The 22,938-nt window shown below is 44.1% G+C and overlaps 1 protein-coding gene and 1 pseudogene across 1 annotated transcript in view; one reads left to right on the forward strand and one right to left on the reverse strand.

Moving 5' to 3' along the window:
• Rsf1 (remodeling and spacing factor 1) overlaps nucleotides 1–22,938 on the forward strand; it is a 100,427-nt gene that overhangs the window by 1,842 nt on the left and 75,647 nt on the right. The gene's annotated exons all lie outside the window — the stretch shown is intronic.
• LOC126509011 (high mobility group nucleosome-binding domain-containing protein 5-like) lies at nucleotides 20,691–22,300 on the reverse strand (annotated as a pseudogene).

Consider the following 22,938-nt stretch of genomic DNA (forward strand, 5'->3'; position numbering starts at 1 on the left):
AAGAAAGCAGAGTCGATTTTCTGTTCTCTATGAAAATGAAGTTCCCGATATGATGGATTTACATAGCTAGGGAAAGGCCCGAGTATGAAGTTCTTCAAAGTAACCTGTAGTGAAAATGCGTAAAATACGATGTTATCGAAGATTAACCCTAAGGCGGTTCTTAAGATGCTCTTCACCTGTCTCTTCTGAGAAACGTCTCACTGTTGCTTTGTCTGCCTTGGAACTCTGCACATCATGCTGGCCTGGAACTCCTAAAAGCCCTCCTGCCTCTGTCTCCTCCCATGTGCTAGGATTAAGGCACATCTTAATGTGCCCGATACATCTCTTTACCGGTTCGCATTTTTTACACTCTCTCTGGCTAAAAAAGCTAGTTTTTTAAAACTATGAAAATTGGTGGACTTCATATTAAGATTTTCTGCAGAATTTCTTTAATCATTAAGCTTCTGGTGTATTACTTTCGTTATTAAATTATATTTACATTCTTTTTTGAAGGAAATAGTTACTGTAAAGTAGGATACCTTAAGTTAAGTTTTAGGATACTTTAAAAATAATAGTAATTTATTTGTCAGAGAGAAAAATGTGAGAATTTTAGGGAAACTGATAGTAAATTGCTTTTAGAATTTATTTGGACGAAGTTAAGAGGCAGGCATGGGTGCCACTGCAGTTTGAATAGCAGGTAAGCCTGAGTTTCCCTGAATTTTGACCAGTGGACTTATTTTGTATTAGTACTGGAAGAGGATGGTTTGATATATCTAGTGTTGAGCTTTGGGCCATCAGCTAAGCAAAAACGGGACAGAAGTTGGACTAAGGAATCATTTGCCTCAGCCACAGCATTGCCATTGATATAGTTGCTAAGGATTGATAATAGATTGTGTCAAAATCTAAGAATAATTGTTAATTAATGTCACACTGTTCAAGACACATGGCAAATGAAAAGTCTCTCTGAAGGTGGAAGTTTTTCCTGTGCAGGAAAAAGATCTTCAGAAATTTGATGATGTCTCAGACAACTTAAAATAGTTAAGTGGATAAGATTGACTCAGTTTTTTTTTTGAGAAAGAGTTTGGTAAGAGCTGAAAGACTGGGCTTTTGTGTTGAGCAATGTAATGTATGGTGGTAGAGCAGTTGTTTCGATAATATGGACCTCAGTTTCTTCAGTAGACAAAGGTAATGGCATAGGACCAAATGAGGTGTTTCAGAAAACCCTTTCAGAAGCCAGGCTCTTACAAATACTCCTGTATTACAAATCACACTACAGATGTTTTTCAGATAAAAGATGCATATTACATTTGTAATTAGCCTTAAGTTTTTTTAAAAAAAAAATTTATTTATTTATTATGTATACCATATTCTGTCTGTGTGTATGCCTGCAGACCAGAAGAGGGCACCAGACCTCATTACAGATGGTTGTGAGCCACCATGTGGTTGCTGGGAATTGAACTCAGGACCTTTGGAAGAGCAGGCAATGCTCTTAACTGCTGAGCCGTCTCTCCAGCCCTAGCCTTAAGTTTTTGATAGGTTGGGAGTGCGTAGCGGTGTCTGTGTTAGAGTCAAACAAGTTTTGCTTTGTATAAGTTTTATTTAAAAAACAGTTCTAGTGCCATTTAAAAAGTTCTAATTGGGCTGGCGAGGATAGCTCAGGGTTTACTGCAAGCTGTCCTCTAACCTCTGCATGTGATTTGGCACACAAATGCACACAGTAAATAAAAAGTTCTAATTTATATGTTTTATTTTTTTCATTGTATTGAGTGGCTCTTAGACTGTGTGTGTTTGTAAAGATTTATTTATTTATTATGTATAGTGTTCTGCCTGAATGTATGCTACAGGCCAGAAGAGGGCACTAAATCCCATTACAGAGGGTTGTGAGCCACCATGTGGTTGCTGTGAATTGAACACAGGACTTCTGGAAAAGCAGCCAGTGCTCCTAACTGCTGAGCCATCTTTCCAGACCTTAGAGGATGTTTTTATGTGTCTTTTCCAGTCCTCTGCTCCCCCAGCTGGGATATGAAAGGAAGATAGTTCAGTTCTTGAATGCAGCATTTATTAAAGTAGAGTTAGCAAGTTTACCAATTTGTCCGTTTAGATGCTTTGTGACCTTTTTCCTAAAAAGTCGTTTCCAAGCTTTAATTTGGTACTTTGGCTTCAGATTAGGATGCCTTGTTCCTTAGTCAAGAAAGCTGCCCATGGAACGGAAAATAGAGCCAGTCTGCATTCTAATTCCAAACCATGACAAGTTTGTCCTGTGCCCCATAGTAAGATTCCATAGGTTATTCTGGTTGCTTAAAGATAAAACAAAACCATGAAAAATTTCAGTTTTGTTAGATTCATTTTTCTTTTTTAGAAAGCAATTGTGTGCGTCTTAAGGGTTTTGCCTACCTGTTTCCACATGAATGCATTTGGGCCTGGAGTACTTGGAGGTCGGAAGAAGGTGTCAGGTCCCTTGGAACTAGAGTTATAGATGGTTGGGAGCCACCATGTGAGTGCTGGAAATCAAACCCGGGTCCTCTGCAAGAGCAAGGAACGCTCTTACCACTGAGTCATTTCCCCTGCCCCGAGATTCCCTTTTCAAATGGTTTCCAAGGACCTAATAAGTGGAGCTGATGTTATTTTATTTTATTTTTTGGTAGAGGGCTGCTTCAAGGCGATTACTGAGACACCAAGGGTACCATGAATCTTGGGAATCTGCTCTAGAGACTATCATTACCCTTTGGGTCTAGAAAGAAGCAATGACTGTCACTTTATCTTACACAGAAGAGAAACTTAGACGCAGGGATAGATTTCAAGCACATACCCCTGACCATTGGTGTTACTCAGACTGTGGTTTGGAAAGCCCACGGAAATTATCAACCATGATGAATTCATAGTTGAGACAGGGTTTCTCTTGTTTGTGACTCTGTGCAGCCTGTTATAGAGTGGAGCTTTGGGACAGTTTTTCTGTCTCGGCCTCCCACGTTGTCATTGGAGGGCTCCAGGTATAGATGTCACACCGCCTTCTGTGGGTTCAGGTGATGGAGCTCACTTCATGTACGGCCACCTCCTGGTCCCGGAAGGGGTCTCACTGTGGAATGCTAGCATTTATTTATTTATTTACTTACTTATTTATTAAGAGGCAGGGTTTCGCTGTGTAGCTTTGAAGCCTGTCCTGGAACTCACTATATAGATCAGGCTGGCCTCATTCACAGAGATTTGGCTGCCTCTGTCTTCCAAGTTCTGGGATTAAAGGTGTGTGCTACCTTCTGGTGAGAATTATTTGTAATAATTCTTTGTGCAGGTGTGGTTTGAGAAGTGACTTATCTAATGATATTGAATAATGTTACAATGTAGCCATGTGTTTTTTTGCATGATATTAAATTGAATTTTTTATTTTTGAGATGCTCTCATTATGTAGCTTGGTTAATTTGAGATTTCTGTGTGTCTTAGACTGGCTTGGAGCTCTAGAAATAGCTTAGAGTGGTATTGAACTTGTGATTCTCCTGCCTCAGTCTCCCTAGTTCTGAGAATGTGGCCATGCTTTTTGCTTGTTTTACTCTTTCCTTGCTGGGGCTCTAATCCGGGGCTTTCTGCATGGTGGGCAAACGCTCTGCCGCCAAGCCACCCCCAGCTGAAGCTCCATATATAGTCTAGGCCTGCAGTCAGACACGTTTGTCACTGTATGTCATGTATGAAAGGACGTGTCTTGAGCTGGAGAGATGGCTCAGAGGGTAAGAGCACAGTGGGCTGCTCCTCAAGAGCTCCTAAGTTCAGTTCCTGGCACCCACTTGGTGACTCACAGCCATCTATAATGAGATCTGGTGCCCTCTTCTGGCATGCAGGCATACATGCAGGCAGAAAACTGCGTACATAATAAATAAATTGAAAAAAAAAAGGTATGTCTTTTATATTTAATTCTAACTTTGTATTTCTGGTGCTTAATCGAATTCTGCGATAGTCCTTTTTTGCATGCATTTAATGAGGTGAGAAGATGACCATTGTAACCAGTAATGCCACCTGCTTTTTTGAGGGGAGAGGAAGGGTTTTGAGACAGGGTTTCTCTGTGTAGCTTTGGCTGTCCTAAATTCACTCTGTAAACTAGGCTGGCCATGAACTTATAGAGATCTGTCTGCCTCTGTCTCCCAAGTGTTGGGATTAAAGATGTGTACTGCCCAGCCACCACCTCTTAATTTAAGCAGATCTCAGGAAGTGGAACACGTGGGTTCATAATGGCTAGTCCGTGGCTTTACTTAAAGACAGACCTGGGTTGGTTGAGAATTCCCAGACTGTTTCTCCTAGCGATCTGCTTTGTCTCGTGTCTGACTGTGCAGTGTCATTTTATTTGTCACGGGATTGAGGTGGCCTGCAGTGACAAAGGTGGCGAGGAGGCTGTTAGTGTGGTCCTAGGGCAGGAGGCAGTTGCAACAGAAGAACTTTCTGCTAATGTGAGACTCTTAATGCAAAGTGGCCTGCTTTTCCGGTCTTCTAGTTCAGATGTTTACTGTGAAGTTTACTGTAATCTGTCTTTTGGGGCTGTCCTGGTGACCCAGCAGTTAAGAGCACTGACTGCTCTTCAAAAGACCCAGGTTCAAGTCCTAGCACCCTCACCATTGTAACTACAGTTCAGGGAATCTGACATCCTCTCTGGTCTCTGCAGGTAGTAGGCATACACACGATACACAGATATACATGTAGATGAAACACTCATACGCATTAACAACAACAACAGGGTCCTAAGGGACTAACTAGCTCATGGCATGAGGACCTTAGTTTATACCCTGAACACCCACATGAAAGCCAGGAGTATGGTGCAAACCTACAGCTCTAGTGCTGGCGGAGATAAAAGAGGTGGGGTGATGGATGTGTCCCTGGGATTTGTTGGATAGCCCCTGTGAGTTACACCTTCAGTGAGAAACCTTGTCGAAAAATATGGTGGGGAACTATAGAGGAACACACCTGACGTTCACCTCTGGCCAACACATACACACTGACCACACCAATAAGAAAGGTCTTGTTTTTTTGTTGTTGTTTTTTGTTTTTTTGAGATAGAGTTTCTCTGTAGCTTTGGAGCCTGTCCTGGAACTAGCTCTTGTAGACCAGGCTGGCCTCAAACTCACAGAGATCCACCTGCTTCTGCCTCCAAGTGCTGGGATTACTGGCATTAAAGGTGCCACCACCGCCCGGCTCCAGGTCTCATTTGTTACTCACTTCATTAGTTAATGTGCATACTGAGCATCTGTTGCACGGTAGTTTTAGCAAATAGCGTAAGGATTTAAAAGAAAGCAAAAAATGTTAGAAATGGGTCTATTTTAAAAGATTTTCTCATTTAATAAGAAGCTAAACTGAGGGGACTGGAAAGATGGCTCAGCGGTTAAGAGCACTGCCTGCTCTTCCAAAGGTCCTGAGTTCAATTCCCAGCAACCACATGGCGGCTCACAACCATCTGTAATGAGATCTGGTGCCTTCTTCTGGCCTGCAGACATACATGCAGACAGAATACTGAGAATACTGTATACATAATAAATAAATTAAAAAAAAAGAAGCTAAACTGAGTTTGTATGCTGTCCTCTAAAGCATTTTCCCTCTGGGATTTTATTGAGTGGAGTAGTCTTGGTTGTAGTCTATGCGCTGTAAACTAGAATCATCCCTCACGACTGTGGTGAGGCCCTGTGTGTGGTGGGAAAGTAAGAGTAACTGAATGTAAAGAGCATTTCCTCTGACCCATGTCTTTGGGGAGCTTGTTTATATGTGTTGCTAGACTTGAGAACAGATTTTTACTCTCCGCTTTATGGATATGGGCTTTAACATAATTGTTTTTTCATCTCTGACTTTACTGTAATATAGATGCCATAAAAGATGATGCCAGGCCGGGCGGTGGTGGCGCACGCCTTTAATCCCAGCACTCGGGAGGCAGAGGCAGGCGGATCTCTGTGAGTTGGAGGCCAGCCTGGACTACAAGAGCTAGTTCCAGGACAGGAACCAAAAGCTACGGAGAAACCCTGTCTCGAAAAGAAAAAAAAAAAAAAAAAAAAAGATGATGCCAGTAGGCTTTCTGTTTTCCACCCAGGTCAGAACGTATATATTATCAAATACAGCTTGAGAAAATAGCTTCATGTAAGAAGTTATTTCTTGCCAGGAGGCAGAGGCAGGCAGATCTCTTGAGTTCAAGGGCAGTCTGATCTGCTTAGTGAGTTTTAGGCCAGACAAAGCTAAGTAGAGAGACCCTATCTACAAACAAACAAACAAAAACTAGTTATTTCTTTCAGTAAGTAGTCCTTGATTGCTAACTATGTGCGCATATAAACTCTTGGAATGTGTTATTAAGCCTCACAACTAATGTACTTGCATTTAGTGAGCTTATAGTTTAATAGTGAAGATAAACAATGAAGCTGTAAGATTGTTACAGGCAGTTACAGGATAGCCAAGGCTACAGAAATCTCAAAAAACCAAGAGCAAAAAAAAAAAAAAAGAAGAAGATAAATGACTCCAATTGAGTTATAGTAGCAACTCTACAGCTCTGTGTGTGCTTGTGAGTGCGCTAGCGCGTGCACTGTGGGAGGTACTTTTGTGTGCTTATGGATTTTTTCCCCCCTAGACAGTTTTTCTCTGTAGCATTGGGGCCTGACCTGGAACTAGCTCTTGTAGACCAGGCTGGCCTTGTGTTATGTAAAATTAAAATGCTGCAGGTCCCCAGTAACTGCTGCAGGCGGCAGGTCCCCAGATCAGCCAGTCCCAGGCAGGGACAGCACAGTTCCCCAAGTGGCTGCAGTGGGCCACTTGCAGTGGTTTGCAGAGGGGCAGGAAGCCTTGTGGTGGGTGAGAGACCTCGATGGGGCATCGATTCCCACGAGGAGAGACAGACAGATGGGCACGCCACGAGACCACGCCGCAGGTCTCCAGGTCTCCAAAGGTGGCTGGTCCCAGGCAGGGAGCTACGCCGCGGGCAAGACAGACGGATAGGCATGCCATGCAGAGTGAGGTTGGATATTTATTTTTATATTTAATGTGTTATGAAGGGGAAAGGGGGGAAGGGCAGAGAGAGAGAGAGTGGGAGAGAGGGAGAAAGAGAAACAGGTGGGGGAAGAGGAGTCACAGCAGCAGCTACCTCTCTGGGAAAGAGACAGAAAAGGGAGGGACTTAGACTGGAAGCTAAAGATCAGCTTGCCTTCAAACTCATGGAGATCTGCTTGCCACTCCTTCCCGAGTGCTGGGACTAAAGGTGTGCGCCATCACTGCCTGGCTTGTGTTTATGGATTTCAAGTGGCAGCCTAGACTATTTTCTATACATCTTAAATACTTTTTGTCCCAAAAATTTCTCAGAATTAAGTAATTTTTAAAATGCTCTATTAATTTATTTTTTATTTTATGTGTGTGAGTGTTTTGCCTGAATGTATGTATGTGTGTACCATATGCAAGCAGTGCCCGCAGAGACCATCAGATCTCCCGGAATTATAGATGGTTGTGGGCCACCATATGGCTGCTGGGAGTTCAACCTGGGTCGTCTGGAAGAGTAACTGCTGACCCATCTCTCCAGCCTCCAAAATAAATAAATTTAAATTCTGATTTTAAAATGCCTTGTAAATTTGGTCTCTTCTCAAATAAGGTCTTAAGGGTAATTTTTTCTTTTGTTTCTCTCTCTCTCTCTCTGGAACTCACTCTGTAGGCCAGGCTGGCCTCGAACTCACAGAGATCCACCTGCCTCTGCCTCCCGAGTGCTGGGATTAAAGGCGTGCATCATCACTGCCTGACCTAATAGTACTTTAAAAAAAAATAATTTGTGGCTTGTGTTTATTTTCTTAAACCTTTAACAAGTAATTTATTTCATGTGTGTCTCTGTGTGTGCAAACACAGCCGCACTCATGGAGGTCAGAGGGCAGCATGTAGGAATCAGTTCTCCTGTCTTGTCTGTTCCGGTGATTGAACTCAGGTTCTCAGGCTGGGCAGCAGGCGCCTTTACTTGCTGAGCCATCTTACTGTGTGGGCCAGTGGGTGGGCCCAGCTTTGCCTCTGTGCTGTATTTTTGTGATCTGCCCGGTCCTGTCCTGTTGATGTGGACCACAATTTTCTGAAGAGGCAGAGGAGGGAGCGACGTGGCTAGAGAAGCGTGCTAGTCTTCCCGTCACTGACAAAGATACCTGGGTAAGCAACTTGAAAGACAGAGAGATGATTTTGGCTCATGGTTTGTAAGTTTCAGCCGTGGTCCTCTGGCTTCGTTGTTCTGGGCTGGTTGGTGGTTAGGCCTCATGAGGGAATGGGCTTGTGGTGAGCAAAGCTGTTCTCTTCCTGTCAGCCAGGAAGAACAGGGTGTGTGTGTGGGGGGGGGGGATCTGTAGCACAAGCCCAACAAGAAGTCCTCTCCAAAGACATGCCCCAAGTGAACCACTTCTTTCTGTTGGGTCGCAGTTCCTGACTGCTCGTTCAGCTGTGAATTCATTAATGTTTTAGTCATTAGTGCTCGCATGATCCAGTCACCTCTCAGTGAGGGGTGCTACTTATATCCGAACCATAATACCAGGCATATTAACACAATAAAAAATATGAATAGGGGGCTGGAGAGATGGCTCAGTGGTTAAGAGCACTGGCTGCTCTTCAGAGGACCTGAGTTCAATTCCCAGTACCCACGTGGTAGCTCACAATCATTTGTAATGAGATCTGGCGCCCTCTTCTGGCGTGCGGGCATACATGGAGACAGAACACTGTATGCATGATAAAGAAATATATCTTTAAAAAAATATGCATTAGGAAAGCCTCTGTTCTGTTGAGGGGACCTTTCTCATATGAGAACACGGGATGGAAGTGCTCCAAGTAGAAGCAGCAGTGAGCTGACGGCAGGAAAGGAGAGGATGAAGGCAGACCTTGACACAGGCCTCCAGCAGCAGGCTAGCTTTCAGCCTTTCTACTGCACAGAGCTGACTTGAATTGTAAAATTAAGAAAACATTCAGAAGCCAAGATGTGGGTGGCATACACTCAGGAGGCAGAGGCAGGAAGATCAGGGATTCAAGGCCAGCTTTGGCTGCAGAGTGAGTTTGCGTTCAGTCTGAGCTGTATGAGACCTTGCTTGAAAAAATTAGAAACAAAAACAAGCATTGAGAGTGAAGGTTGAATCTGTATTCATTGTAGATCCCAAGCCTTTTTCTTGTTTATCCTTGCAATTTTCCCAAAAATAGAATTATAATTCTCTCACTTGCTTTTTTATATTTTTTGCATTTTATTTTTATAATAATCATACATTTCTTTTTTAATCACCAAAGCTTAATAACAGTGGTTTTCTGAAGAGGCTCCCCAAAAGGGAACTTGAGCTGTATCTATACGTTTTTAATCACAAATTTCCCATTGCAGTAAATGTTACCATCACCTACTCTCTAACTACCAATATCAGAAACCAAGGGCCAAGGCCAGATATCAGCCGGCTTGCTTTGTTGTTTATTTCAATGCTTGTTGAGTCTGCTGTCCTTGTCCCCTTTGTGGGCATCCACACTCTTCTGTAACCCAAGTCCCTGAAGGAGTGAAAAGTTCTTCCGTGTGCTTATGCCTTTTCTTTCTCTCTGCTCTAGAGCTGACAGCCCTCACCTGCCTTGTTTCCTTGTCCGCTCACTCCACGCGGAGTTGGTTAGGTCTGCTCTGTGAGCATCCAAGTGCTCCTCTGTCTCCTCGGGATTATCCGGTTCCCTCTGTAGGTGATCAGAGTCCTCATTGTACTTTTTCTCCTAGTCTAGCTGGAGAGGCTAAGCTCCTTGACGGTGGAGTGGGGGGCTTCTTGTTTATCATCTTAACGCTGTGACTGATGAGGAATAGTGTTTAATAAATGTTTATGGTGTGAAAGCTTTCCAGTTTTTCTAGGGCCATATTCTACTCTAAAACTTCTTTTTAGATCTAACTCTAATATAAACTCTAATCTATTCACTAAACACTTGTATTCCTAGCATACAAGAAAAGAATTCTTTCTATTGACAGGTGAAAGTAGTTGACTTGTTGGTTAGTGATGCCACATCCATCGAGCAGTTTTGTGTCTTACTTCATTAGGTATGATATTGTGATTAGTGCGTCTAATTGGAAATGAAAACATACTCTGCAGTGGTTTAGCGGACTCTGTCTGTGGCAGAATCTGGTCCATCATCTATTTTTGTAAATAAAGTTTTATTACTGTACCGGCCTGTTTGTTTGTTTGCGTCTTCTGTGACTGCTTTCAGATCGCTGTGGCAGAACTGAGTGCTCGTCCCAGATGTAGAGCCTGAAAAACAAAGTGTTTACTGTCTGGACCCTTCCAGGAAAACAATTCTTGATTTTCTATTCCAGTATGAAGAAAGGAATGTATCAGAGTATTTATTTCTGTTGGTTAATACGTACTTAGAATCAATATAATACAAACTAAATGCCTAGGTTCTGTGAGTGAAAATATCAGAATATCAGCATGTTTCCTTAATGCTAGTTTAAATTTATACTCAGTTATTGGTCTGAAGCTTTTCTGTTAACAAGGTGAGACCTTTTGCTCAGAGATAGCTGTGGCTACTTCTGGACTTGTGCGTAATTGTCGTAATGCAATGCTGGATGGTAGCCAAGTGGCCCAGTAACTGTCAGTAAGGGAGCAGATTTGTAGTCTTGCCATTAAACTGGCCTCCAGGTCTCATCCAAGACTGGAGATCTGGTCTGGAAGCATGCTCTTCATGTCTCGGGGAGGTTTATGGTGTTAACTGTTGCTGTTCTCTTAGGTGAGAAAGGGTATTGAGAGTAAGCCCTAAAACTGCTGTGTAGAAGAAGAAAGTTATGTAGAATGGGCTTTATTTGATTTCCTCAATGTGAGGCTACTGCTGTGTACAATACTAGACATGGAGTCGTAAAGGCTACTTAGGACCACTTGAGAAACTTATTGATTCTTTCCTAATGCCAAGCCGAAGCTTGTTTAACTAGGTAGTGTATGGTGGTGCCAGCCTGAAATCTCAGCACTTGGGAGGCAGAGATATAGAGGATTGCCACAAATCCCAGCCTGGTCTACTTAGCATGTTCCAGGCCACACCCTATCTTGAAAAAAACAAAAACAATTCATTTAACAGCTCTTAAAGAGAATGAAACGCAAAACAGCTTTTGTTTGTTTGGTTGCTTTTCATTTTAATTAATTTTTATTTATGTGTTGGTGGTGTTTTGCCTTTGTGTATGTCTGTGCAAGGGTGTCAGATCCCCTGGACCTGGAGTTACAGACAGTTGTAAGCTGCCATGTGGGTGCTGGGAATTGAACCCGGGTCCTCTGGAAGACTAGCCAGTGCTCTTAACTGCTGATCCATCTCCCCAGTCCCTGTTTGCTTACTTAATAAAGACAGTCTCACTGTGCAGATGTGACCGGCCTAGAATTTGTTATGTAGATCTGGCTAGCCTTAATTTCAGCTGACTCTGCCTTCCAAGTGCTGGGATTAAAGGGCCTCAGTTTTCAAACATTTTAACAATGTTAATTTGATAGTTTCATGCTGAGGAATGACTAGGGAAACATAAAAAAGCTTTCTTGTGTGTGTGTGTGTGTGTGTGTGTGTGTGTGTGTAACATTTATTATGTATAGAGTTTTTTGTCTGCATGCGTGCCTGCTCACCAGAAGAGGGCATCAGATTTTATAGATGATTGTGAGCCGCCATGTGGTTGCTGGGGAATTCAAGACTTTGGAAGAACGGCCAGTGCCCTTAACCTCTGAGCCATCTCTCCAGCCCCAAAGGCCTTACTTTCCATAACTAAATGATTATGCTTCTAGGAGAGCAGAAAACTTTGTATGTGTAGTAAAAGCACTGTGGTTCACCACATGCAGTAGTCTTGAATTTGAGTCCAGGTGTTCCAGGCTGTGTTTCTTGGATTTTGTGGCCTGGGGCATCTACTGGGGAAGTAGCATGGGACGAGGATTGCCGGAAACATCTCAGATTCATGACACTGCTTCATTTTTTTTAACTAAGTTTTGGTCACTGGGTGTTCAGAAGTATTTCACTGCTATCAAAATGTTCTCCACCTCCACATTCAGTCCCATGACTCCATGTGGGTCCTGAGTTACAGTTTAAGAAGCTGGGGCTTGTTGAGGGAAGGCATACTAGTTAGTGGCTTGCTAATGTATGGGGTGGAACAGTTGGTCATTAGTGTGTTCTACAGTGAGAGTGGAGAGACTTGGCTGTGAAGCCTTGGCCTTTGCTAAGTTGAGTTATCTCAGAGAATTAGGTTTGATACTTTATTCCTTCTGTGCTGGATAACCCCAGTTGGCTTTACAAATGCAGCTGTAACTTCCTCCATGCTTGGATGTTAACAGTCTTCCAGGAAAGAAATGGCAGGCTGGGCTTTTCCAGCTGTGACCTTCCTTGCAGTTTGGAATATAGTAAGACTGTAACACATTGGAAAACTGTGGCGGGGGACTGGAGAAATGGCTCAGCAGTTAAGAGCACTGGCTGATCTTCCTGAGGTCCCCAGTTCAATTCCCAGCAACCATCCATATGGTTTACAGCCATCGGTAATGAGATCTTGTCCCCCTGGTGCCCTCTTCTGGCCTGAAGGCATACATGCAGGCAGAAAATTACATAATAAATAAACAAGTCTTTTGTTTGTTTGTTTGTTTTTTGTTTTGTTTTGTTTTTTTGAGACAGGATTTCTCTGTGTAGCCCTGGATGTCCTGGAACTAGCTCTTGGTAGACCAGGCTGGCCTTGAACTCACAGAGATCGCTTGCCTCTGCCTCCCAAGTGCTGAGATTAAAGGCACGTGCCACCAAGGTCTTTTTTTTTTTTTTTTAATGTGACTAATCAACTAATAAAGGCTGTTCGCTTATTGTGGAGCTGGAGATGGAAGTCAGGGCCTGGTGCCTGTGAGGTGAACTTCCCCAGTGAGCTACAACCCCACCAGTGTGGGTTCCTTTTATTCCCATTACAGAGTGCTGAGCACCGTAAGGAGTTAGGTGGAGTGGCCCTAACTTTGTTTGGGCTCTGGAGTCAGACATCTATAACTTTCCTAATGCAAGCCAAATTTTTATCTTACAAATGTTGGTTGTGGCTGGGTGGTGGCGCACGCTTTTAATCCCAGCACTCAGGAGACAGAGGCAGGCAGACCTTTGTGAGTTTGAGGCCAGCCTGGTTTACAGAGTGATTTCCAGGATAGGCTCCAAAGCTACAGAGAAACCCTGTCTCGTAAAACCAAATAAACAAACCCAAATGTTGATTTTGATCAGCTGGTTTATGTTTTCTGGTTTTTTAATCTACTCATACTGTGATTGGATTTGCCGTGATAAGTGACCTTACCGCGTCCCTATCTTCTCATATTTTGGATCTTTTCATCCATATAGTCGTCCTCGCTCTTATGTATTCACCTACCATGTGGGGATGCCCAGGGCCTCCGCCCTGCAGATGGATGTGACGTCACTGAGCGCCCCCCCCCCTCCGCCTTTCATTCTGACTCCGTGTGCGTTTCTGCTTGTGTGGGTGGATAGAGCACATGGGACAACTTGTGGGACTGGGTTCTTGGCTGCCACTTTTTGGGATCAGGGGATCAAACTGGGGTTATCAGGTGTTGTAGAATATTATTTTAAGGTATGTTACTTTTGTTTATGCTCTCGAACCTTTGTTTAATGATGCAAAGATGTGTTTGATTTAATAAAATTCTGCGGTCAGGAGGTTGAGTCAGCAACTAGCTGACTGGAAGTTGTAGGGAGGAGCCAGGGAAGAAGGGTTTTTAAGGAGGGGCAAGGAATTGCAGCAGACACTTCTTGGGAGACAGGAGGAGGTGAGCTAGGTGAGCTGCTTGCTATTCAGCCGCCTCAGGGAGCAGAATTCTACCCCAGCCTTTGAATCTTGAGTTCTCTAGAGGGACAGAGGCCATAGCTTTGAAAGAGGCAGTGCCTGAGGAAAGGGAATCTCCTCGGGCTGTGGCCTTTGCTGCAGTCACTGACTGGGATAGCAGTAGCTTAAAGGGCAGAAACAGTGAAGGAAAAGAGCCATCAGCCTGTTTGCAGTCACCCCTTCCTTTTGTAGATTTGTGTACTGTGCATGTAGTGCCTGTGGAGACCAGAAGAGGGTGTTGCATCTGCCAGGAAGCTTGGTTGTGCGCTGCCATGTGGACATACGGATGCTGGAGAATTGAACCCAGATTCTCTGGAAGAATAGCCAGTGCTCTTAATTAATGAACCATCTCTTCGGCCTCTATTTTTCTTAAGTGTGTGTGTGTGTGTTGGTGTGATGTGGTGCACATTGAGGCCCGAGGAGGGCATTGAGTGGCTTTTCTTTCTGTTTCCACTTTTATTTACTTATGTTTTGAGATAACCTTACACTGCTGTTTCCATTAGTTGGCTTACTAGGACTCCTAGGATCCATTTGTCCCTGCATGTTCAGTGTGGAGGTTACGAGCACATGTAACCATGGCTAGTTTTGTAGATAAATCTGTCATTTGGTGGTGCACGAGTATCCTGTAAGCAAGGAAATTATAAGCATAAAGAATAATGTGCCAGGCATTGATGATACGCGCCTTTAATCTCAGCACTCGGGAGAGGCAGGCCGATCTCTGTGAGTTCAAGTCCAGCCTAGTCTACAAGAGCTAGTTCCAGGATAGTTTCCAAAGCTACCGAGAATCCCTGTCTCGACCCCCTGTCCCCCCAAAAAAGAATAATGTTAGACCCGTGAAAGCATTGTTATACTCTGACACCAAGAACAGAGATCCAAATTATGTCTAGTATTATAAGCTACTTTATCACATTAATCAGAAAAATCTAGAGAATAGCTTGAAAAGAAGCCCATATGATTAGTAGTTGTGGTTTGAAAGAAAATGGCCTCAAAGGGACTATTAGGAAGTGTAGTCTTGGAGGAACTGTGTCACTGTGGATGGAGGTGGGCTTGGAGGTCTCATATATGCTCAAGCCACACCCAGTGACTCAGACCACTTCCTGTTGCCTGTGAGTCAAGATATAAGAACTCTCAGCTTCTTCTCCAGCACCATGTCTGCCTGCACGCCACCATGTCCCACCCTGATGGTAGTGGACTGAAAATCTGAACTGTAAGACACAATTAAATGCCTTCCTTTATAAGCTGGGCAGTGGTGGCGCACACCCTTAATCCCAGCACTGGGTAGGCAGAGACAGGTGGATCTCTGTGAGTTCAAGGTCAGCCTGGTCTACAAGAGCTAGTTCCAGGATATCTAGGGCTGTTATACAGGCAAGAAACCCTGTCTTGGGAACAAAGAAATGTTTTTCTTTATAAGAGTTCCTGTGGTCATGGTGTCTCTTCACAGCAAAAGAAACTCGAGTTCCAACATCTTGTAGAATGGAAACCCATATTTGACTTTAATAAGAATATAAATGTTGCCGGGTGGTGGTGGCGCACACATTTATTCCCAATACTCGGGAGGTAGAAACAGGTGGGTGTTGGTATACAAAAGAGTTCCACCTGGGGCTGGAGAGATGGCTCAGCAGTTAAGAGCACTGCCTACTCTTCCGAAGGTCCTGAGTTCAATTCCCAGCAACCACGTGGTGGCTCACAATCATCTGGAATGAGATCTGGTGCCTTCTTCTGGCCTGCAGGTATACATGCAGACAGAATACTTTACACATAATCAATCAATCTTTTTTTTTTTTTTAAATAGTTCCACCATATCCCAGAATGGAGTATAACAAAGGTTTATTTATCTGGGTATAAACTCACAGAAAGAGTAGCGATCTGCAGTCCTCTGCATGTGCTGGAACTCGAACTCGAACTGAATCTCCAGCAGCCAAGAGACCTGTGCACACTTTTTGTCTGCATTTACAGTACATGAGACCATGCCAAAGTGGGCCAGTATCTTAAAGGCTATTGGCTGAAGGAGTTCCCACGGCAGGTGGGTCTGTGTGAGTGCGAGACCAACTTGGTCTACAGAGTTCCAGGACAGCTGTGAAGCTACAGAGAAACCCTGTCTCGGGAAAAATAAAATGAAAAAGAATATAAAAGTTATGTCTTAGAAGGGCGGTGGTGGCGCACGCCTTTAATCCCAGCACTCGGGAGGCAGAGGCAGGCGGATCTCTGTGAGTTCGAGACCAGCCTGGTCTACAGAGCTAGTTCCAGGACAGGCTCCAAAGCCACAGAGAAACCCTGTCTCGAAAAACCAAAAAAAAAAAAAAAAAAAAAAAAAAAGTTAAGTCTTGTACAAATAGGAAGTGACCTAAGTCCCGAAGAAAACTTAAATGCAGTTCCTTCTTCAGGTGCGTGAGTGAGTCTGCTGTGGTCCCAATGTCCACTCACAAACACAGAGCCAAGTAGAGCAGAGTGACTTCTGCCTTGGCCCCAGGTATGCAGACCTGACTTCTATCTCCTTTTATCTGGTTGCTGGAGCTTTTTTCTGGTGACTTCCAGATCTTTTCTCTCTGCATTGTCCTTGATGGCCTAGGGAGGAGTCAGAGAGGATCCTTCATGTTTCCGTGGATCCATCTTCCCCTTTCCAGTTTTCTTCTGGAGAAGTGAAAATTGGGGAGGTTAATGCTTCTTCTGCAGCAAAGCCAGGGAGGTCAGAGTGTGCGTGAGCGCGAGTCTGTTGCTGGTAGTGATCCTATAACAGAAGCAGAATCTGAACCGATATTGAAGGGTTCATGAACTAACTGTAATAGATGTTGCACCTGTGGAGCTGAAGAAAGAGCGTGTTACTAGAGTGATGACTATCTGGACCACAAATCCCTCCTGTACCGTTAGAGGAGCCGTCAGTAAAATACGTATATATTCATGGAATGGGAGAAGGTTAGACAACTTTGGTAATCACAAATTCAGTTTATATGAGAACATCCCACAGTTTACCAGCCGGATAATGATTTCCTCTCCTTCCATACTGATCTACAAATGAAATTTGAAAATCCATCAGAGTTCTGTAACCCTCTTAAACCGATTGCTAGTTAAGGGTAAGTAGTACAGCAAGGCTCAAACCCATGTAATTGTTGACATATAATTGTCCTCCCCTGACTTACTAATTGAGCAAGGAGGGTAAGGCAAGCAGTTAGTAGTTGATGGCCCTTGTGCTGACGTCCCTGTGGGAGGAGTTATGGCAGGGAGAGATCCACATGGCACACCTTTAAAGGCCTGCTAGTCTGGGTTCAGACAGCTGTGGTTCCTCTCTGGTGTCCCGACTGTCCAATGCCATCTCTGCTCCTAGAGTTCTAAGTAGATTGCGTAGTGCATAATTAGGTAAACATTTTGATTTTGCTGAAATTGCACTGGAAATACCGAGCCCAGCTCATGAGTCCAAGGAGGAATTGGAAAATGAAATCTGTTTCTCTATGGAGCCCTAGCTTGCCTAGCTTGTGTGTCAAGTTTGCTTTTTTGTGGGCTCTCCTCTCAGTCCTCATCAAAAAGTGGAGAGAATTCAAGATTAGATTGATTATCAGGTTCCTCACCCTATGCTTCAGGGTCATTTTCAGGAAATGAAGGAAACTGTCCAAAAGAGGCCCAGGCAGGGAGCGGAGGAGATGTCATCAGCATGGTTGTGGAGAAAAACTCACAGAGATCTGCCTCCCTAAGAGGACATTGTAGTTACAGCTTCCCTTGACGCCCTCCATACTGTTCCAGTTCTGAGTCCCTTCTTCCATTCCTACAGACGACACTGAGATTGCTGGAGTGGTTCCCGCGTGCACGCTGACACTGTTGTGTGGTTCCCGTGTGCTCACACTGAGATTGCTGGAGTGGTTCCCGCGTGCACGCTGACACTGTTGTGTGGTTCCCGTGTGCTCACACTGAGATTGCTGGAGTGGTTCCCGCGTGCACGCTGACACTGTTGTGTGGTTCCCGTGTGCTCACACTGAGATTGCTGGAGTGGTTCCCGCGTGCACGCTGACACTGTTGTGTGGTTCCCGTGTGCTCACACTGAGATTGCTGGAGTGGTTCCCGCGTGCACGCTGACACTGTTGTGTGGTTCCCGTGTGCTCACACTGAGATTGCTGGAGTGGTTCCCGCGTGCACGCTGACACTGTTGTGTGGTTCCCGTGTGCTCACACTGAGATTGCTGGAGTGGTTCCCGCGTGCACGCTGACACTGTTGTGTGGTTCCCGTGTGCTCACACTGAGATTGCTGGAGTGGTTCCCGCGTGCACGCTGACACTGTTGTGTGGTTCCCGTGTGCTCACACTGAGATTGCTGGAGTGGTTCCCGCGTGCACGCTGACACTGTTGTGTGGTTCCCGTGTGCTCACACTGAGATTGCTGGAGTGGTTCCCGCGTGCACGCTGACACTGTTGTGTGGTTCCCGTGTGCTCACACTGAGATTGCTGGAGTGGTTCCCGCGTGCACGCTGACACTGTTGTGTGGTTCCCGTGTGCTCACACTGAGATTGCTGGAGTGGTTCCCGCATGCACGCTGACACTGTTGTGTGGTTCCCGTGTGCTCACACTGAGATTGCTGGAGTGGTTCCCGCGTGCACGCTGACACTGTTGTGTGGTTCCCGTGTGCTCACACTGAGATTGCTGGAGTGGTTCCCACGTGCGTGCTGACACTGTTGTGTGGTTCCCGTGTGCCCACACTGAGCATGTACTTGTGCGTCCTCAGACCCTGCTTTAACTCTGCACTGCACCCCCTCTTCCCGCAGTGCTCTTCGCTGGCCTCATCGTTACTGTTTAGATAAAACCACTTTGGTCCGTGCTGTGTCAGCCACTGGTTTCTCTTTACAGTGTGACCACAGTGTGGTTCTTTAAAATGGACAGCTACCTGTGTGTTCTGTTACCCTAGCAGCTGTGCTCCTGGGTGAAGTTGTCAGGCTGGAAGAAGACGTGGTATGCCCAGCTGCTCTTCAGAGTATTTTATGATTTGTACACTGCCAGTTACATGAGAGTTTTCCTTTCTCCATGTAATCAGTGTTTGTGTTTTCAAACTTTAAAGCTTTTGCTAATGTGGTTGGTATGTATTTTCACATGGTGTCAATTTTAGGAGGCATGTTTTTTCCTGTTTTCAGACATGGTCTTTTGTGAATTGCTTTTTCTTTTTCTTCTTCTTTTTTAATCCCAGCACCCTGGAGTTAGAGGAAAAAATGGAAACAAAACCTGGTACTCTGAGAGAATAGTGAGCATACTCTTAACCACCGCGCTCTCTCCAGCCTCTTGTATCGTTTTGTTTTGAGACAGGGTCTCACTATGTGAATGGCTGGCCTGGAGCTTGCTATATAGAGAACTTGCCTCAAACTCGTAAAGAACTCCTTGCCTCTACTTCCAGAGTGCTGGGATTAAAGTCCTGTGCAGGCATGCCTGGTTTGTTTTGGCGTGAGGCACACTTCTCTCTGTAGCTCAGACTGAAGAGACACCATGACAGGCAACTCTTATAAGGGAAAGTATTAACTGGGGCTTGCTTGTAGTTTCAGAGGCTTTGTACATTATCATCATGGCCGAGAGCGTGGTGGCAAATGGCTGCATGATGCCTGAGAAGTAGCTCAGAACCACATCCTGATGCACAGGTGGAGAGAGAGACTGGGCCTGGCATTGGCTTTTGAAACCCCCAAGCCCACTCCTATTGAGGTACTTCCTCCAACGAGGCCACACCCCTAACCCCTGCAATCCTTTCAAAAGTGTCACACTGTCTGATGACTAAACCTGTGGGGGAGGGGCATTTTATTCAAAGCACCACACCTGGGTTCCATCCCAGCACCACAAAAACGGGGCATGTGGCTGGAGAGTTGGTTCAGAGGTTAAGAGCACTGACTGTTCTTCCAGAGGTCCTGAGTTCAATTCCTAGTAACCACATGGTGGCTCACAACTGTCTGTAATGAGATCTGGTGCCCTCTTCTGGCCTGCAGCATACATGCATCAGAATGATATACATAATTAATAAATAAATATTTAAAAAAAAAAAAACGGGGCATGTTGGTGATGCTACTACCCCGGAATTTGTTCTGTAGACCAAGCTGGCCTTGAACTACAGGTGTTTGCCACCACTGCCTGAAGTTACTTAAATTCTTTATCCTTGTTTATGTCTTTCTATGTTGTGTATACTTCAGCTGTGTGTGTGTATATATATATATATATATATATATATATATATTATTCATCACATCTGGAGACGCTGTAGGCATATTTTCTTCCAGTAGTTTTCACTGTCCTCTTTGCACATTTCAGATCACTCTATTGAACTTTGCACAGTTTTGTCACACACACACCAGTAAGATGCTTGATTTTTTTTTCTCAGAAGACTCTCTCCCTGATGCATTTTCACAGTAAGTCTTAAATCCCTTTCAGTAACTTTTTTTTTTAATTTAATTTAACCTTTGAAGATAAGAGTCTCATGCAGCTCAGGTTGGCTTGACGTTCACTACAAAGCTGAAGATGACCTCAGCATCTGGTCCTGTTTCCTCTACCTCCTCCCTCTTCCCAGAGGAGCAGGGTTAGATTCCCAGCACCCCCATGGGGACTCACAGCTGTCTGTAACTTCTGCTCCGGGAGATCCAGTGCCTTCTTCTGGCTTCCATGGACATCAGGCATGCATGTGATATGCACAGACATACATAAGGAAAAACATTCACGCACGTAAAATTAAAGTAAAATTAAAAATACTGAGTTGGGGGCCGCCAACATAGAAATCTATTCATGAATAAGTTTACTTATTTATTATGTGTACAGCATTCCTTCCATGTGTGCCTGCATGCCAGAAGGGGGCGCCAGGTCTCATTATAGATGGTTGTGAGCCACCATGTGCTTGCTGGGAATTGAACTCAGGACCCCTGGAAGAGCAGTCAGTGCTCTTAAACAATGAGCCATCTCTCCAGCCCCCATCAAAATATTCTTAAAAAATGAACTCAGAAAAATTAAGCTAGAGAGTTTGCTGTGAGCCATGTCTAGTGAGGAGCGTCTTCATAGGTAAGGGATATAATCAGGTGGTGATCTGGCACTGACGACGGCTGAGGAAATGGTAGACCTGCAAATAGTAGATTCTTTCTCTGCAGTTTATGTTTGTAGATGTTTTATTATGATAAATCCAGGAATACTTTGTACATACACATATAATCAAAACTGCCCTCCTGAAACAAACGTTCAAATTTCTCCAAAAACAAAATTAAGATGTTATATTCTTTCCAAGCTACTAATACAGTTATATTTGGTAATGGCAATTCTAACTCTTAACATTAGCTGAAAAGAGTTGACCTTCTTTATAAAAGCAACCTAGAGAGCTACAGTAAAGTTGTACAAACTCTTTCTTTTGGAATTCTCCTAGTCTGCAAAATTATCACGTATAAGAATGAAATTGAAATGCTAAGATTTAGTATATAACTTACACACGGTGAAATTCTCAAAGTCGCAAGTGTACATTTTATATTTTAACTACTCTAACCACAAAATGTATAAAGGTGTCATGTTAGGTATTTCACAACTAATAACCTGTATGAGGATGTTCCAGGATTGAATGATGCTAAAAGAAAAGCACTGCTTATAAAATACCTGGTAAAGTTTTATCTCCATTAACATTATAACAGGAAGGTTCATGTTACCAAATCTGATATCACATAGGGCAGTTTTAGACAATACCCAGAGACGCCTCTTTTTCTCCATTTTGTTTCAGATCCTTGTTTTCAGCTTCTTGTTCGGCCTCCACCTTGCTTTCATAATTTCCTTCGCCTGCGGCCTCTTTGTCTTTGCCTTCTTCCTCCTGTCTCTCTTTCCCATCGTCTTTCTCCTTTCCGTCTTCCCCTCTCTGGCCTTCCTGTTCATCTTCCTCATTTTCCTCTTTGCATTTTCCACCTTCCTCTTCTTTTTCCTCTTTCTTTCCTCTTTCTTCCTCGGCTTCAGCTTCCTCTTGTTTGTCATCTTCCTCTTTTTCCGTCTTCCCATCTCCTTGCTCCTCTTTGCTGTCTTCTTTTTCATCACCTCCTTTGCCTCCATCATCTTTGTCCTCTTTTGCACTTCCTGCTGCCTCTGGTTTCTCTTCCGGGACTCCTTCCCTGTTTTTGTCTTTCACCTCCTCGTCTTTATCTTTGTCCTCTTCTCCATCTTCCTTTTTCTCTATATTTTGGATATTTTCTTCTAGCTCATCATCTTTTCCTTCTGCTGCCACTGCTTCTTTCTTTTCTCCTCCATCTTCTTCAGCATCTTCATTCATCTCTTTTACTTCCTCCGCTTCCATCTTTAGAATGGGTGCCTCCACAACTTTGGCTTCTCCATTTTCAGCCTTGTCCATGTTGCAAGCCTCCTGAACAACTTAGGGCTTGCTTTCAGGAACTGTTACAGCACCTGCATCCTTGTTTTCTTCCGCTACAACATTCGTGTTCTTCATTTTCCTTTGAGTTGATGTTCTTTTAGGTTTCAACTCTGGTGTAAAGGGCACAGGCACAGCAGACAGTCGGGCTGATCTTCTCTTTGGCTCCTGACTCGCATCACTTGTAGCCTTTCTTTTGGGCATTGTTGCAGCTCTCCAGGAGATCCTTAGGTGGGAAATATGCCTAGACCAGTCTCCGTAAAGGCGTGTGCCACCTCCTGGCTATAAGAATATGCCTCAGCGGCCCTGTATGCAGTTGAAGATCCTGATTGTACAGCTCCCAGCAACTAAAGGTGCAGCTCAGTGGGACAGAGCAGATGGCACTTGAGAGCCCTGCACAGTCTGCAGTCCTGCGAGAGAGACAAGGGGGAACAGTTTAAAGTATGTAATGCAGAATAAATTTTTGTCTAGTAGTAAAAGACAGGAAGGGCATGCTGGGATTTATGCAAAATGTAGGATTGTAGATTTAATTATCAGCAACTGCATTAGATATATTTCGTGTTAGCAAAACTTTTCAGGTCTTGTCGTCAAAGTAGGATGTGTTGAAACTGATTTGCTGTTGTGTGAGTAGCTGCAGACAGTACAAGAGGGACTGAATGCAGTTATGTCTAGAACTCTGTAGATAATAAAATTTGAATTTCCTGTAATTATCATTTGTCATAAACACTTTGCTTTTCCACCAAATCTAACTCTTTAAAAATGTGAAAAGGGCTGGGTGGTATTACGTGCCTTTAATACCAGCAGTCAGGAAAGCAGGGGCAGGTGGATCTCTGAGTTCGAGGCCAGGTTG

The sequence above is a fragment of the Alexandromys fortis genome, unplaced genomic scaffold, assembly GCF_014885135.2.
Source record: "Alexandromys fortis isolate MF-2015 unplaced genomic scaffold, M_Fortis_MF-2015_v1.1 scaffold_77, whole genome shotgun sequence".
Taxonomy (NCBI): domain Eukaryota; kingdom Metazoa; phylum Chordata; class Mammalia; order Rodentia; family Cricetidae; genus Alexandromys; species Alexandromys fortis.